We start from the raw sequence: 16,494 nt of genomic DNA, 5'->3' as shown, positions 1-16,494 counted from the left end.
TGCGCATACAAATGAATATTCCGTACATAATTGTGCTTGCGGTCAGCCGGACGGCTACCCGCAATGCGGCTACCCGCATAGTGCGTATACGCTCTAAGACTTGAAGCATACAATCTCACAACTGAAGACTAAATAAATAATACCATTACAATTAAAGGTTATCCATAATACAAGAATTTACTTTAATATAGAGCACTGCAAAATTAAAGCAACACCAATTTAATCAAGAGTGAACTCTGTTCAATGTTAATTATTTTGCAGTAATCTGTTTCACAGTTTTAAAAATGCCCTCCATTGTTCCGTTCCTTAATTAGTCTTTAGAAATGAAAATTGCAGTGCGTACTGCGAGTTCCTCGATCCAACGCCGTATCATTGATAGATCATTGTTCCGCCAGTAATTAACTTGAAGTCGATCAATTTATCTAACAATGCGAGATTCCTTGAAAAACAAACTGTAGCGAAGAATAACCCTCGAGACGGACAAAAGGAGGTATTTTAGTGGACCGGCCAGCGAGTTAGAGCCCCCGGCCTTTGCGCAAACAGAACAAGCGCTCAGAATGGACGGGTCAAGGTGAACTGGCGATGTTTCTCACGCAAGACAATGGCTCGGCATTAATAACTTTCTTTGTTTCGCCCGAGACAGAACAGCGATGGACTAATAGATATTAAAAACGATCCAGTCTTAGTAAATCTTTAATCTCGAAACTGAGTGAGAGATAATTGGAAAAGACAGCGGAGTGGAGATATTTTTCAATTTACTCCACACTTCTGGTTGTGTTTTCTATACGAATTATCGTATGTGATCACTTCTATTATTCCTCCATGCTCTACAAGACTGAGATTTTATTATACTTTGTTCCGCTTAGAAATAAGCCTTTCCAAGCGGAGAAATGTTCCAAAAATTATCATTAGACATAAAAACAAATACCCCATATGAATTGGAGCTAAGCATTGGAATACGTTAATTGCCTATTAAGAAATTTTCTCCCAAAATCCCTTTCCATAGATCTTGAATATAGGGTGTTAAGTAGGGTGCAGGATAACCGTGAACATTATACAAAGGGCACAAGATACATATCAACGTTTGCAGTACGTACTGGCCATAGTGATTCATCTTCAAGACATGTTATTGCATAATGTATTATAATAATCCAATCATCCTGTATCATTAATTATACTCTACTATGGAAGTTGTTAGTTCCGTGAGGTACTGTAGGGTCAGCAAAGTAAGATTGAACATTTATTAATGGTTGATATAAAGTTATAAGCGTAAGTTTTTATTAGTGGTATCGAAACATGAATTTAAAATAATACACTGTTTGGAAAAACTGTCTCTACTTTCTTATTATAGAGATTTCATAAAATGTTTGAAATAATAATTTATTGAATGTTAATAAAATTTTCCCTCGTGTTTCATTCTTCATCTGCTGAGCTATCATAACATATATTTTCAAACATATCTCCCACTAAAATGCAAGTGTAACAATTGAAAAACAAAAGCCAGACATAAAAACATAATGACCTACTACACCGGCCAAGGGAGTTTCGATAAAATAATCATTACGGACCCGACGATGCGAATAAAAAACGCGGTAATACTAGTTGCTTTCCCGTTATACCCGCATTTAGTTCAATGTACATCACTAACGACCATAAACATTTGAACGAGCACGTAATAATGGATTTAAATTTTAATTAAGTGCATTTTATAGTGGGCTTTTGCTAAACGATTTCACGTTGCGTTGGTCTAAAATTATTGTAGGAGAATTATTGTATCGCTACTTAGTGTAATTCTTCTTAACAAAACATGCTATTCCAAGGAATAAATCGTACAATCACTTAAATATAGACCAGACAAACATGTTTCAAAAATTTAATTGTTCAAAAAAATATGTCTTCTTTTTTGAAATCGAACAAACTCATAATAAGAATGAATTGGCATAAGACTGCGTCATAAATCCTATCTCATTTAATACATTTTTATATTCACCCTTTTCCACACTGCACGAAATGTCATATCATCAAATAAAATTTTTACAGCCAGCAAACAAGCCGCAGAATTAATTTTGGCTTGTACGAAAACTGGCCGACCTCCAAGTATCTTACTTGAACTTAAGTACCGGTCTTATTGACTGAAATTACTTACGATACAACTTGTGGCTTCGATGAAATGAATAGACGGAAAATACATTTATTTGATCCTGTAGGCTATGTTTTAATATAAAAGTTGTACGAAAATGTCAAGTTATGAATTATCGTTAAAAGTTTTTTTCTTCTATCGCTCGAAGAAATGATATTTTGTGATGTAGTAAATAATACTTAATCATCGTCAATCTATTTTCATTACTATAACAATACAATATGTCTCTTGGAAAAATGCTATAACTTTAGTTTTAAACTAACGGTTAGTTCAGGGTTCAATTTCCGGTTGAAATAAAAATGTAGGCTGACTAGTGACTATAACATTATACAAAATATCAAAATATCACCTATTAGAAACATTAATACATATCTTAAAAACAAACAAAACTAAACATACGTGATCCAAAAATAACACACCATAAATATCTTTCACTAATAAATAAGTTCACTTACTCCAATTAAAAATCAAAGCTGTGTCGCAAATCGCAATAGAAACACACGGCAAAGCGAGGCGAGCAATGAAATATTTATAAAGTTTCCCGCGTTAATTTGCCATTAGGGAGTAATGTTAATATTGCCTGATAATTCCCCTTGAATTCACCTTTAGCAAACATTCGGATTAAGGGTGCTTTTCCACCAATAATGTGCGAGGATGTGTAGCGAGTAATGTTTTTGTAAATAACCAATGGTATCGCTTCAAACGCTAAACTCTTCAACTTCTTCTTCTTCTCACTAAATTAATAAGAAATGAAGAGATATGTTTGGTTATTCACAAACACATTCCTCGCACATTTTTGGTGAAAAAACATCCTAAATTTTATGATCACCAGGCCATGTGGAGGCAAGTGGCGTGTTTAGACATTTTTGTGTATAACCTTTTTATTTTAATGAAGTTTCAAACTCGTAATAGCTTTGTAGGCCCCAAATGAGATTCTCTCTTAATGTTTCGGTGGAAACGGTGCATGTTCGTTATTTAAACCGCTTGTTTGTTTTACAAGTATGTTTTATTAATACCTACGCTTTTATTAGCTTCATCTATATGACTGACCCGTTGGCTTGGTTGGTAGTGGCCCTGCCTTCCAAGCCAGAGGTCGTGGGTTCGATTCCCACCCGGGGCAAATATTTGTGTGATGAACATAGATATGTTTGCTCTGTGTCTGGGTGTTACATAATATCTATATAAGTATTTATTTAAAAGTATATAATATGTACGTTTATCAGCCATCTGGTTTCCATAACACAAGCGAAAGCTTAGTATGGGATCAGATCGTGCCGTGTGTGAAAATTGTCCTGAAATATTTATATTTATTTATTTATATTTATATGTTTGTATGTAACCGAATCCTTAAGACTCGATTTTGACCCAATTTAAACGATTACATTAGTACATTGGACAATATAGCAATTTCATGAGATTTAGTGTGTATTCTTTTAAATATACTTCTGTTTTATACAACTTCCTCTGATTCGTAATATATTTACTACCGTGAAGAAACACGATAGTTAACACAATCCAAAATCGAGTCATCGAATCACGGAAGAGTTTTAAAAGCTTTAGTTTCATTTTCGTTCGTTTTACATCACGTTATTGGATTCAGGAACCAATAGCGACGCAGCGCTGGGGGCGAAATAATTTCCAACCGGTCATACAGGATGGAGGGGACCTTTATAGTTATATATGTATGTATATGTACAGTCTTCCTGTGCTTTATTATTGGACAGGCTTGCTGGACATTTAAATAACTTTTAACAACAGTATTTATGAGATTACATTATAATCTATCTATCTTTCTATACATGAATTGCAAAATATGTTGGTAAGCGCATAACTCAAGAACGGCTGAACCAATTTTGTTAATTATTTTTTTATAATATTCCTTGAAGTAAGAGGATTGCTCTTATGGAGAGAAAACGTAACAATATACCATGGGCGAAGCCGGGGCGTATCGCTAGTAGAATAATATTACGATAGTAGAGTACTATGTTTTTAATAATTACGGGGCAAACCTTCTAGAGCTACTAGCCCAGTTATTGTTGAGTTGTTGAATTAAATGATTTACGTGATAAATACGATAACAATAATACTTAAAGGAGGCATAGGTAATGGAACAGAGGGCCGTCTTATCGCTATAAGCGATCTCTGCAACACAACCCGGATAATAGGATATGTTCTGTTTACATAATGTTCATATTTTAATGGATTCGCGAAAGGGTAAGTATCTATCTTATCTACATTAATATCCCACTGAAATCGTTTGTTAACAAATTATACCTGCATAGGAGGACTATCTCTTACGATCATGACTTTTAAATGATAACTAGCAAACCGGGCGAACTCCGTTTCGCCACCAAAGACACCTTTTCTTTGCTATAAACCTCACGGAGCCCGGGACCTTTCCAACGAATGCAAAACTGTGGAAATCGGTTCGTGCGTTGGAGTTACAACGTCAGGAAGGAAAACACGACTTATTTTTATATAGTAGAATATAACCCATATCTAGTGAGCTTATTCTTCCCGCGTATGTATATTAATTATATTTATAAGAAGAAAAGTATAGATAAGTTAGAAGCGCACCAGGAGCGACAAGTTGAAATGTGGCTAATTGGCCAGAATTTACTTCATTACTTTTTCGCTCATGATAATTTAATCATGCCATCTTTCTTTAACGTCGGATTGTGTATGTGTTAGTGTGTCGTCTGAAGATCGAATGTTATGTTGGTAACCTATCTTCACCTTTGACTCATAATTGATATATACAGTGAGTATAGGACACAAAATACTTACCAACATTATATGTAAACAATATCCGCTTATCTCCTATATTTACTGTTACATACCATTACTGAACCCACAAGTTTGCACCCGGGCTCTTATTAAAATTCAATTTGAGCCTTGTTTGTTTTGGTGTTAAACTTTAAATGGCCACTGAAACTAGTTGAGGCTGAAGTTTTTCGGGCGTGTACGTGTAAGCGTTTCGGCGACATGTGCGCGCGTTTTTATTTTGTTTATGAAGTTTTTAGGGCGTTTTGTACCTACTCCAAACCTACTCGTTACATTTTAGGTAACATGTACTGACTTTTCATTTTTTTTAATGGAGTGAAATTGTAATTGCTTTTTAATGACGGAAAAAAATTATACATGCATATGGGTACGCGCAGACAGAGAGCGTTCTGCGTTCCGCGTTCTGCGTTCTGCGTTCCGCGTTCTTTGTAATGTGAAGGATCTATAGCGCCGGCGCACACAGAACGCAGTTAGACCGCGGCGGTCATTCGGAACGCTTGCGTTCTCGCGTTCTCTGTACAGAATTACAAAGAACTCGCGTTCTCGCTATGGCTGGTCCGTCTTCTCCAATTGGTATCTTGTTTTTCTATTTCAGATTTTACATAGTCATGTAACTCATTGAAGCTATTTATTGACATCCGAAAATAAATATAAAATCTCTCTTCATCTTGAACCACTCAGGCATAAGAATACTAAATTCTCCCATATCATCTCGTTTCGTGTTGATAGGGTGTACCCAACATTTTCTACTTTTTTTTGACTCCTCTAGACTCCACAAAAGCAAGGCTTCATCTTCGGAAGATGAACTTTCGAGAGACATGTTTCATGTGCGGAGAGTCACGAAATAGAACGCAAAAGTCTTGAACGGCTCCTGTGTGCGCTAGAACGCAGAACGCAGAACTGACGAACGCAGAACGCAGAACGCGGAACGCAGAACGCTGTATGTCTGCGCGTAGCCTATATAATTTTTAATTCTGACGGCATAACGTTAAAGCGCGTCACACACGGTGAAGATACTATAATATTTTATCTTAAGATACTGTTATATTTTATATCACAGTATCTTAACGCATCCGGTATCAGCGTTCGGACCATCATTTTTCTTTTTGTCATTGCGTACCTACTAAGACCCCTGTAGAGCCGCCATCCTGTTACAAATGACGCGAAATTTTGTGGGTCATTTGTAACAGGATGGCGGTTCTACAGGAGTCTTAGTACGCAATGACAAACAGAAAAATGATGGTCCGAACGCTGATACCGGATGCGTTAAGATACTGTGATATAAAATATAACAGTATCTTAAGATAAAATATTATAGTATCTTCACCGTGTGTGACGCGCTTAAAGCTCGCATTGAATAAGGTAATATATTATCATATTTAATGGGTCAATCTAAAATCTACTTACGTATTTTATTTATAATTATAATTATATACTAAGTGTAGCATTGAATTTAGTAATAAAGGAATTATTTTAAGTACCATCCTAAAATTTCCAACAAAAATCCTTAAGAATCCCTCGTTTGACATTTGAAATCCCCCATAATAGGGCAGTAAAGTTGATCGAACGAGGTCCAAACGCTAAAAAGTTCTCTGTGTGACGGGCAAAAAGGCGGGAAAATGGGGGAATCGCCGAAAGTTTAATTCGAACTCTTTCCAAGATTAACAATCCGCTGCGACCTTGTCTTGTCACGTGAAATGAGGTTTTAGGGAGAGCGAATATAAGGAAGTATATTTTGTAAAATTAAAACTACTCTTAATACTTCGTAAGACTGTTCTCAATTATAATACTAAAACATAACTTTAATCAGCTTAGTAAGTAATTATTGTGATAGAAAGTATTTTCATTAAAAATATTTATACTTAATTTTCCTTGCTTTTAGTGAATAAATACAGGGTGTCCCAAAAAGTAGTGATATACTGAAGCTGGGAGGTAGAGGACTTAGAGTGCTAGCCGAATCACCCCCATGTGTGTTATGCGATTTTTCGTATTTTCGGAGTTATTACATTTTTTTCAATTTTTCATCTATCGCCGAGTACGATGAGATTTTTATTTATGGTGGCGTGAATTATTGCGCTAGATGCTTGATTTTTTTTTGTGTGCTAAGCTGAAAGATAGGCCAATTCAGTATGGTAACATTTACTATCGTTAAATCTTCGAATAGAATAAAAAAAAGAATTAAATGCCAAGAAAGATAAAATTACCCAGTATGTTCATAACTTCAAGGGCCCATAAAAAAATAAAATCACATAAAAAAGGTTTTCCATTTGGCTTTTAAAAACTTGCTCTATCGATCAGGTAGCTACCCTAAAAATTTCATTTTATTATTCTGAAGGCTTCAATCGAAAAATTGAAATCTAAATGTGGTAAGTGGAAAATTTTTATTAACATGATGATCATTAAAACCAATAAATAGGTGTTAAATTACCAGAATTTTTTTAAAATAGCCCCGCTGTTGCTCAATGCAAGTGCGACATCACCGTAAAAAGTTGTTTTTTTAATGTCTGAATGCTCTTTTATCATTTTAAATGGTTTCTTCTGCAACTATGAATTTCCGGGTTATTTCGTCCAAATTGTGGCAGTCTCTCGTCTTTGTAGTATTCCCACGGAAAAAATTCAGTAGGGTTTATGTCCGGAGATCGTGGAGGCCAGGCTAAAGGGCAAAAATACCCTGAAAGATGGATTGGTCGTTGCAGCCTGCGCATGCGCCGGTGATGCCTGCTTTAAAGCCTGGCCTCCACGGTCCCTCGACCTAAACCCTATTGATTTGTTTTAATGGGGATACTAAAAAGACCTTGGCCACTTGAGAGAATGCCACAATTTGGACGAAATAACCCGAAATTCATAGTTGCAGAAGAAACCATTAAAAATGATAAAAGAGCATTCAGACATTAAAAAGACAACTTTTTACGGTGATGTCGCACTTGCATTGAGCAACAGCGGGGCTATTTTAAAAAAATTCTGGTAATTTAACACCTATTTATTGGTTTTAATGATCATCATGTTAATAAAAATTTTCCACTTACCACATTTAGATTTCAATTTTTCGATTGAAGCCTTCAGAATAATAAAATGAAATTTTTAGGGTAGCTACCTGATCGATAGAGCAAGTTTTTAAAAGCCAAATGGAAAACCTTTTTTATGTGATTTTATTTTTTTATGGGCCCTTGAAGTTATGAACATACTGGGTAATTTTATCTTTCTTGGCATTTAATTCTTTTTTTTTATTCCATTCGAAGATCTAACGATAGTAAATGTTACCATACTGAATTAGCCTATCTTTCAGCTTAGCACACAAAAAAAATCAAGCATCTAGCGCAATAATTCACGTCACCATAAATAAAAATCTCATCGTACTCGGCGATAGATGAAAAATTGAAAAAAATGTAATAACTCCGAAAATACGAAAAATCGCATAACACACATGGGGGTGATTCGGATAGCCCTCTTGGTCCTCTACCTTCCAGCTTTCGTTCATCACTACTTTTTGGGACACCCTGTATAACAGAAGATTAACTTCAAAGCGGATGCGTATTTAGCACGTTGTTCAAGCTATATTGTAAACACCAAATCCGAACAGAATATCCCTCTTAATTTATTCAAAACCATTAATAATTCCCAAAGCTTCGATAAAAACCTTATAACTATTAAAAAGTTTATCCAAAAAACAGAACAATACTCAACAAAAAAGCATCGTCACGAACAATCGATATCCATTCACAAAATTCAATCAAATCAGCGTTACACAACAGTAACGTTACCGACACGATATCGTCACGATATCGCCACGACGTCGTCACGATATCCACACTATACTTGGCCTATCTTCAACGCAAGCCCAGAGGAGTCAAGCACAATTTGCCTTAGATCGTTATCAGTTAATACTGCCCCATTGTGCTCTGAAGTCGGCCAAACTTTTTAATAATGTTTCGGAGTTTTGCCGCCAACTTTTCAATTTGAACAATCTGCCCCTCGAGTAGACTCACAGACGCAATTATTTTAAATTGATTGAGTATAAAATTGTGTGCAGTTAAATTATGGACTTACTTTGTAAGTCAGATTTTTCATTAAATTATATTTAACAATATGAACGATGTTCTCAATTTTATATTTAATTTAATAGCACAGAAAATTCAGAATGTTTTCCTTGTAAGCTTTCATTCACTACATTTCTTTGTTCTTTAAAATGATAATAATATGTAAAAATGATATAATAAAACTTAACCTACAGTGATTTCTTTTAGATAACTAGACGTTCGGAGAGAAAATACTCTATCTTATACTTTACTTGGACATTTGTTAGCTATAATGCATACACTTGAAAGACACTTTACAAATCAGCAATATAAATAATCGATTATTTTGAACACCGCGCTATCATACAAATGTTGTGTTAAACCTTTCGCCTCTTATAGTGAGATGAAAATACGTTAAGTCGGAGTGAGTTACTCTTCCATTCCATTAGCGATAAACAAGAAAATGTACTTCTTGATGGGATTACAAAGTTTCCTTACAGCCTTGAATATATACATAAATATAATATATAGGTACCTATACTATGGCCGGGGTGAAATATTTTTCATTGATTTTTCCAAAGAAAGTAACGCAAAGAGGATAACTTCGCAACAAATAATAATACATCATGCGTCTTTGTATGTACGAGAACGAATGTATGGGTTTATTTTTTGACGTTTCTTAGGAAAAGGTTTACGGGGCTGACGGTAATGCGTGGACATTAAAAAGGGCGAATTGAAAGCCCTTCCTGATTGTGGAGATACGAATGAAAAATAAATATGTTTCTATTAGTGTTATACCATTTTTAACGTTCCGATTTATTTATGTCGACAAGCGTGTTATTTTAGCTCTAAAAATATTAAATCAAGTGGTTGCACTTGACAGCTATCGGTACTAACATTTTATAATAAATATTTCATAACAAACCCAACTAACAAAGGATCCTTACATCCTACGACTACGACACGACATATCGCATGATAAAAATGACCCAACACAAACTAATATACACGCGCAACGGCAACCGAATGACAGCACAATACGGGGCACGACAAATTATATTATCATGTTTTGTACACCATGATTCGGTATTTTGTATAAATTCCCTTTCATGTCACTAATGCGGTGACAATACGGGGGGGATAGCAGCGTAACATAATATTTTTATATCGCTTTGATCCGAACTGTGATGTTAAAAAACATAAAAGGTGATCTCCGAGGACTACAAAATATGTTACCAACTGGAACGCCACTTGAGCTGATACATTTTGTATTATAAAATGAGGAAAAATGTTGTTTTTCTTGTTTTTTGAGTGATACGATATTGTTTTCGGAGGATTTATTACTTTCTCCACGTGAAGGGTTGTTGGGGCGCGGTGAATGTTATAATGATTTTTTTGTTTTGCGAGACCTACTTTTATATAATGAGGATCTGATACAATATGAATGATGTTTTAACCACTAATATCTATAGACCTGTTATTAGTTTAACATTAATATTCGTGGGTCTATCGTCTAACTCCCAAACGGATGTATCGCTCTAGTGCAGTCTTTTAAAATTGTAAGTCTAGTCTCTTAATACAGTAGTCGTTTTTCCCACTAGAATAGGCAGGAACTATTCTAGTGGGAAAAACGACTACAAGTCTCCAAAACTCAGAGCAGAGCTCAGCCAGTAGATACTTCTCTTCTTCTTGTTCTTAGTATTTATATTGTGTCACACTGCGTCGCCGTAATTTTGCCTAAATTATTTTATGAATATATTAAAAAATTACTTTTATTTATAAGACACATACACACACATATTAAAATAGGTATGCTTCTGAAAACATTTTCATTAATAATTCTGTTCAGTACTGCAAAAGACATTTACCAATAAAATAAACTTCATAAAAGCAAATTAATTATGATTGATAAATTCAAGGAAAATAATAATTATCATCGAACTTGTAAAAGCTTTATTATCGAAGTTCAATCACAATATTCGGGAAATTTGAATGCCTAATTAACTCAAACAATTTATTATAATCATAAAAACACCTGTCGTTACACGTGTTGTTATATAATAAACTAGCGGTCCGCCCCGGCTTCGCCCGTGGTACATATTTACGTTTTATCTACATAAAAACCATCCTCATACTTCAAGGAATATAATAAAAAAAGAATTATCGAAATCGGTTCAGCCGTTCTCGAGTTATGCGCTTACCAACACATTTTGGGATTCATTTTTATAGTATAGATTATTAAATGAATTGTGATGTAATTAAATTGTTGTGTCATTTAATATGAGCAAGTACAAATATAATATTATACTCGATCGAGGGCTGGTGTTACATTACTATTTTATTAACAACGTTGGTAAACATACTCGAGGATATCTTTAAACTTATGAACTAAACATATTCTGAAAACTCAGGTATTGAGTAACACGTTGTACGATATTAGGGTGCTTTTCCACGAGAAATGTCGTCGTAGTCGTCGTCGTGGTCGTCTGCCATTGGACGTCCACTGTTGGACATAGGCCTCCCCCAAAGACTTCCAGAACGGCCGATCACCAGCGGCCTGCATCCAGCGGCTCCCCGCCACCTTGATCAGGTCGTCTGTCCATCTTGTTTGAGGCCGTCCTACGCTGCGTCTTCCTGTACGTGGTCTCCATTCCAGAACCTTTCTGCCCCAACGGCCATCGGTTCTACGGGCTATGTGAAATGTACCACGAGAAATGTACTTCGCAGCTATGCTTTTAAACTATACGACTGTTTCCACTGATACTAAGCTACGTAGTGGTGCGAATAAGATGTGCTATGATACGCAGCTCGAGCCATGCGATGTATCGATAGTAGGCTCCGCTGTGGATATAGCTACACTGCTCGCGACCATCCAACCTTAGCACGCATCTTTCTTCATTAATAATCATTATAACTATTTCTAACATTTGACACATGACTTAAATACGGTTCTCTCCCTAATAATCTATCCAATATCAGCCAATCTCATCAATATCAGACTCAAAAAAACATCCGTCCGTATGTCATACAGTTTACACATGCAAACATTCGATCATACGTCGCATATTTGAACGTGACAAGTAAATAGTAGTTGGTATTCGTCGAATCAAATCTGCCTCACGCTAACAAAGCTTGACAATTTAGCGTTCCGTACATTGTACCTACGCAATCAATACAGGAATTTTTGGATTCATGTGAAAGCTTTATATCGTATAAAAGGCTTATAATACATGGTATTTTAACGCACAAAGCTAGTCCAGACTATTTGGTATTTTACATTAAATGTTCAGCTAAGCTTTTTTTAACAACCCTGTAAGATTGAAATCGTAATCAACAAATATTGTTCTATGATGAAATCAACCATTTGTCGATTACGAATAATATAATATAAATTCTTGTTCAAACTCAAACATTTATTTATTCAATTAAACTTCTTTTAGAAGCACTTTCGAATCGTCATTACATATTTTTAACATTTACCACCGATTCAAAAAGCAGTAGCTATGGAGAAGAACCGGCAAGAAACTCCATAGTTGCTCTTTTAAAGTTCGTTAAGCCATTAAGAAAATTATTGAAAATTTAATACACAGAAATATATATATACATGAAAATTATAACAGTTAGTAAACAAAAAATTGTATAGTTTGTGTTACAATTATTAAAATAAAAACAAAAGCTGTCTAATTTAATTGATTCATTTAATTCCTTCTATACTGTAATCCTATTGTTACCCATAAACATGGTATGGCAATTCTTTTTTGGGTGATGTTTACAATAAATTAATTGAACTTTGGTTTTGTTGAAATACAAAGGTATAAATATTAACCCTACAAATGTCTCGTTCAAATGAGTATTGAAATTGAAACGTCAAGGGCTATCATCTACTTACACAATGATGAAAACACACTACAGATGTCTCTGATAAGAGAGATAGCCAGCATTATAAGCTCTATTGTGACAACCCTAAATTTACGAAGTAGGGTGACCGAGATAACCTAAAACAAAGGGACAGTGCGGGTCGGATTGGGCATTTTATTGATTGTTAATTGCTTGGGAACCCGAGCTGGTCATTTGTTAAAACAGCGTGGAATAATTTATTTGAGGAGCTGAGACTGTTGATATAGGAACATCGGCGTTTGAATTAGTTTTGCAAGGTTTGGAGAATGACCCGTCATAGAACGTCGTAAAATAAAAAAAAACAATGGGTGTTTTTTAATAGATTGAACACATGGTATTTATAATTTTATGATCTATTGAAAATTAATTAATGTTTTGTAAACCTTTAATAAATTAATTTGTATACAATTATTGAATTAGTAAAAGTAGTTTGCACCACCTATTCGTGTAAAAAATTCCTATTATATATACGTATAAAGATTAAACTTACGTTCATAAATACGAGTAATCCCGCATACACACATATATACATCATAAAAAAATTATAAACATTTTCACTATAACGCGTCTATTAATCCTCAAACAAGCATAAATTTAACCCGGACATCTCCCGTCACGACGAACAGGCAAAACCATCAATGGTGGATAACTAAAATAAAACCATATTCATTGTAAAAGCATCTACAAAACCCGTACCGAAAAAGTATTATATAAAGTTGTAATTGTCGATTCGATTTGCAATTGCTTCAATTGTTGTGATTTAACGATCAAATTAATGGATGCCACTGTTCAATGATGATCGCCACAATATTGTCAAACGCACGTTCGAATATCGCCTTAAGATTATTTTTTCTACTCTGTTAATTCTTCCAAATTATTTTCAGAGACCGCGTCCCGCGCTCCCCTGGTGACGAACATACATAGAGACTCACCTCCGGACGTGGCGAGCAGGCCGTGCGCGCGCAGCAACGCCAGCAGCAACAGCAGCAGCAGCGGGCGGGGCCGCATGCCGCGCGACACCGCGCCCGCGCACCGCCGCCGCTCGCCCCCGCGCTCACCTGGCGACAAATATAGTGTTGATTAGAAAATATCATGGCTATGATATCTACATATATAAAATTGAAACCCGTTTTCCTTGGTCACGGAATCACGCGTGGGTGGGTTGGTGGACCGATTTCTATAATTATTTTTTTATTATATTCCTTGAAGTACGAGGATGGTTCTTATGTAGAGAAAACGTAAATATATACCACGGGCGAAGCCGGGGCGGACCGCTAGTTAAATAATAATAATGACGACATTGACATAGCTTGAAAGATTTCTCAAGTGCAGCTTATTGATTGTTTAAAAACGTTGGTAATTATAATTATACAATTATTTGTCTTAAATTTAAATCTATGTTATTTGTGTACCGATATATCTTATCATTTACTAAAAGAACAAACAGCATAATATTTTTCATTTTAAGGGCTAAATGCACGGTATGGAGTACGTAGCAAGAGCTCGTAGACCCACGCTACGGGAGTGCTACGAAGCTCTACATTGTGCTCAATTCTGAATGATGAATTGCTATTTTAAACTATTTTATGTGTTTATTCTAGATGCATACGATGTTACGTGAGTACGTAAAGTTTGTCAAATTTAATTGAACTACTTTTTTGGCAAGTTTTTAAAAAATACTGTCTGTTATAATCAAGTCTTTGTGTACTCATAACGTTGCAATTATATGTCCATGATACCTCGTATTTGATATGTTTTATACTGTAAAAATAACAGTCGAATTGAGAACTTCCTCCATTTTTCGATGTCTAAAAATAAATAATAAAAATATAGTCCCTAAAATTATTTTTTTATTAAACAGATGCAATTCGCATCTACGTATATAGATGAACTTGAAGACCCACATAACGATATAATCTTCATTTTAACATTAAATAAATATATATATTTAACATTATATAAATATACACACAAAGAGTGTTTAAAATTAAACCAAACGGACACTGCAACTAAATCGAAAGATAATTTGAATAGTGCAACAAATAGCAAATTTTATGAGAATCAGACCGTAGAGTAGAAATCTCTTTGAACGTAAAACTGCTTGCAATTCCATGAAATCAGAATGTATTTCTGTTAAGTTTGAAGGGAATGAGCACATAAGATATAAGTTAAATTATAAATTTTGCTTACAAACTATATTACAACTTATATTTATAGACTTCTCAAGTTACCGTCAAAACATAACTCCCTGCCCAAGTTAAAAATACTCCATTATGTTTAATAATTCTGATTTATAATGTTAATGTTTTGTATGAAATGAAACGGCTGATTTAATATAATTATTATGATACATTATTATAATAATATAAGTATATTAAATGATTCGGTTGCTACATAGTATCAAACATACTAATTGACAATTTCCTGTAAAATAATTACGAGTGTGCGCTATCAGTGAAAAACAAACTTTTAATTTAATTATATATAATACAACCAGTGCACATAAGCATTTATGTTTCTGGTATATAAATAAAATAAATATAGATAGTATTTATTAATTTGTTACTAAATAAAACGAATAAACAACAAAGCTTATTAAACAAAAGATTAAGTCGCCTCTTGATAAAATAACCTGACAATATTTCTAATAATAATATACATTGTTACCAAACCATTAAATAAAATAAGATACCGAAAAATTAATCGCTACACCAGCTTGAACAAAGTAATCCTCAATCTAACCTTTGTTTTGTAATCGAAATAAAGCGTAATCAAAAGGGACCGTATTATTTACTAAACTGGAAAACGACTAAAAAGCTTTACAAAACAAAATGAGATGCTTTTTAATTGAATCGTTCACGTGCCGCTGCCTGCAGACATTATAAGAGCGCGTTTACATTAGAGGGTTAGCATCGTGACAGTAGCGCGTCAGAAGCATATTCCTTCACATTATAAGAACAGTCGCGCGTTAGCAGTGCCGCAGCCGCGTTGCAGTTTTGTAATGTGACGTATTTAATTTCAAAAATGGATTCCGGCTGGAAAATGTTTCAACAACAAATCAACACACTGATTTATGTACCTGGAAAGAATTATGTACAGGAATACACTGTGCATAATACTTTCCAGGTTTTTAGGGTTCTGTGGTTGTAAATGTCAACATACATTTAACAACGCTCATGAATTTCCAAAATAAATCGTTCGGTATAGAACTCGCTCATTTTACAGTACTATTATATTGACGTGCGCTTGCAATACTTGCTCATTGCTGATTGAACAGTATTTTAGCAGTGCGACAGCCGCCCTTCTGTTTAAATACGATAAAGTTTTGACAAACTCAAACTCAAACATTTATTTATTCAATTAGACTTCTTTTAGAAGCACTTTCGAATCGTCATTACATATTTTAACATTTACCTTCATAACATTTATATCGTCTGCACAGTGGCAAAACTGCCGTGCAGTTGCCGCGCTTCTAACTTACACTAATGTAAAGGCGCTCTAACCGTAATACCGATCCTGTATAGGATTACCGGATTCAAAATCGAACTAGCTGAACATTTTAAAATTGCTTTTATATAGAATATTGATATTTAATATTGTTGAGCGAGGATTTTTTTATTTTGTTGAAGCGCAAGTATTGTATGACATGGAGTAAGT

The sequence above is a fragment of the Colias eurytheme genome, chromosome 9, assembly GCF_061535395.1.
Source record: "Colias eurytheme isolate Ceu_HAF_F1 chromosome 9, ilColEury1 Martin Lab GWU primary, whole genome shotgun sequence".
NCBI lineage: Eukaryota > Metazoa > Arthropoda > Insecta > Lepidoptera > Pieridae > Colias > Colias eurytheme.
Note: the sequence above shows the minus strand (reverse complement) of the source record.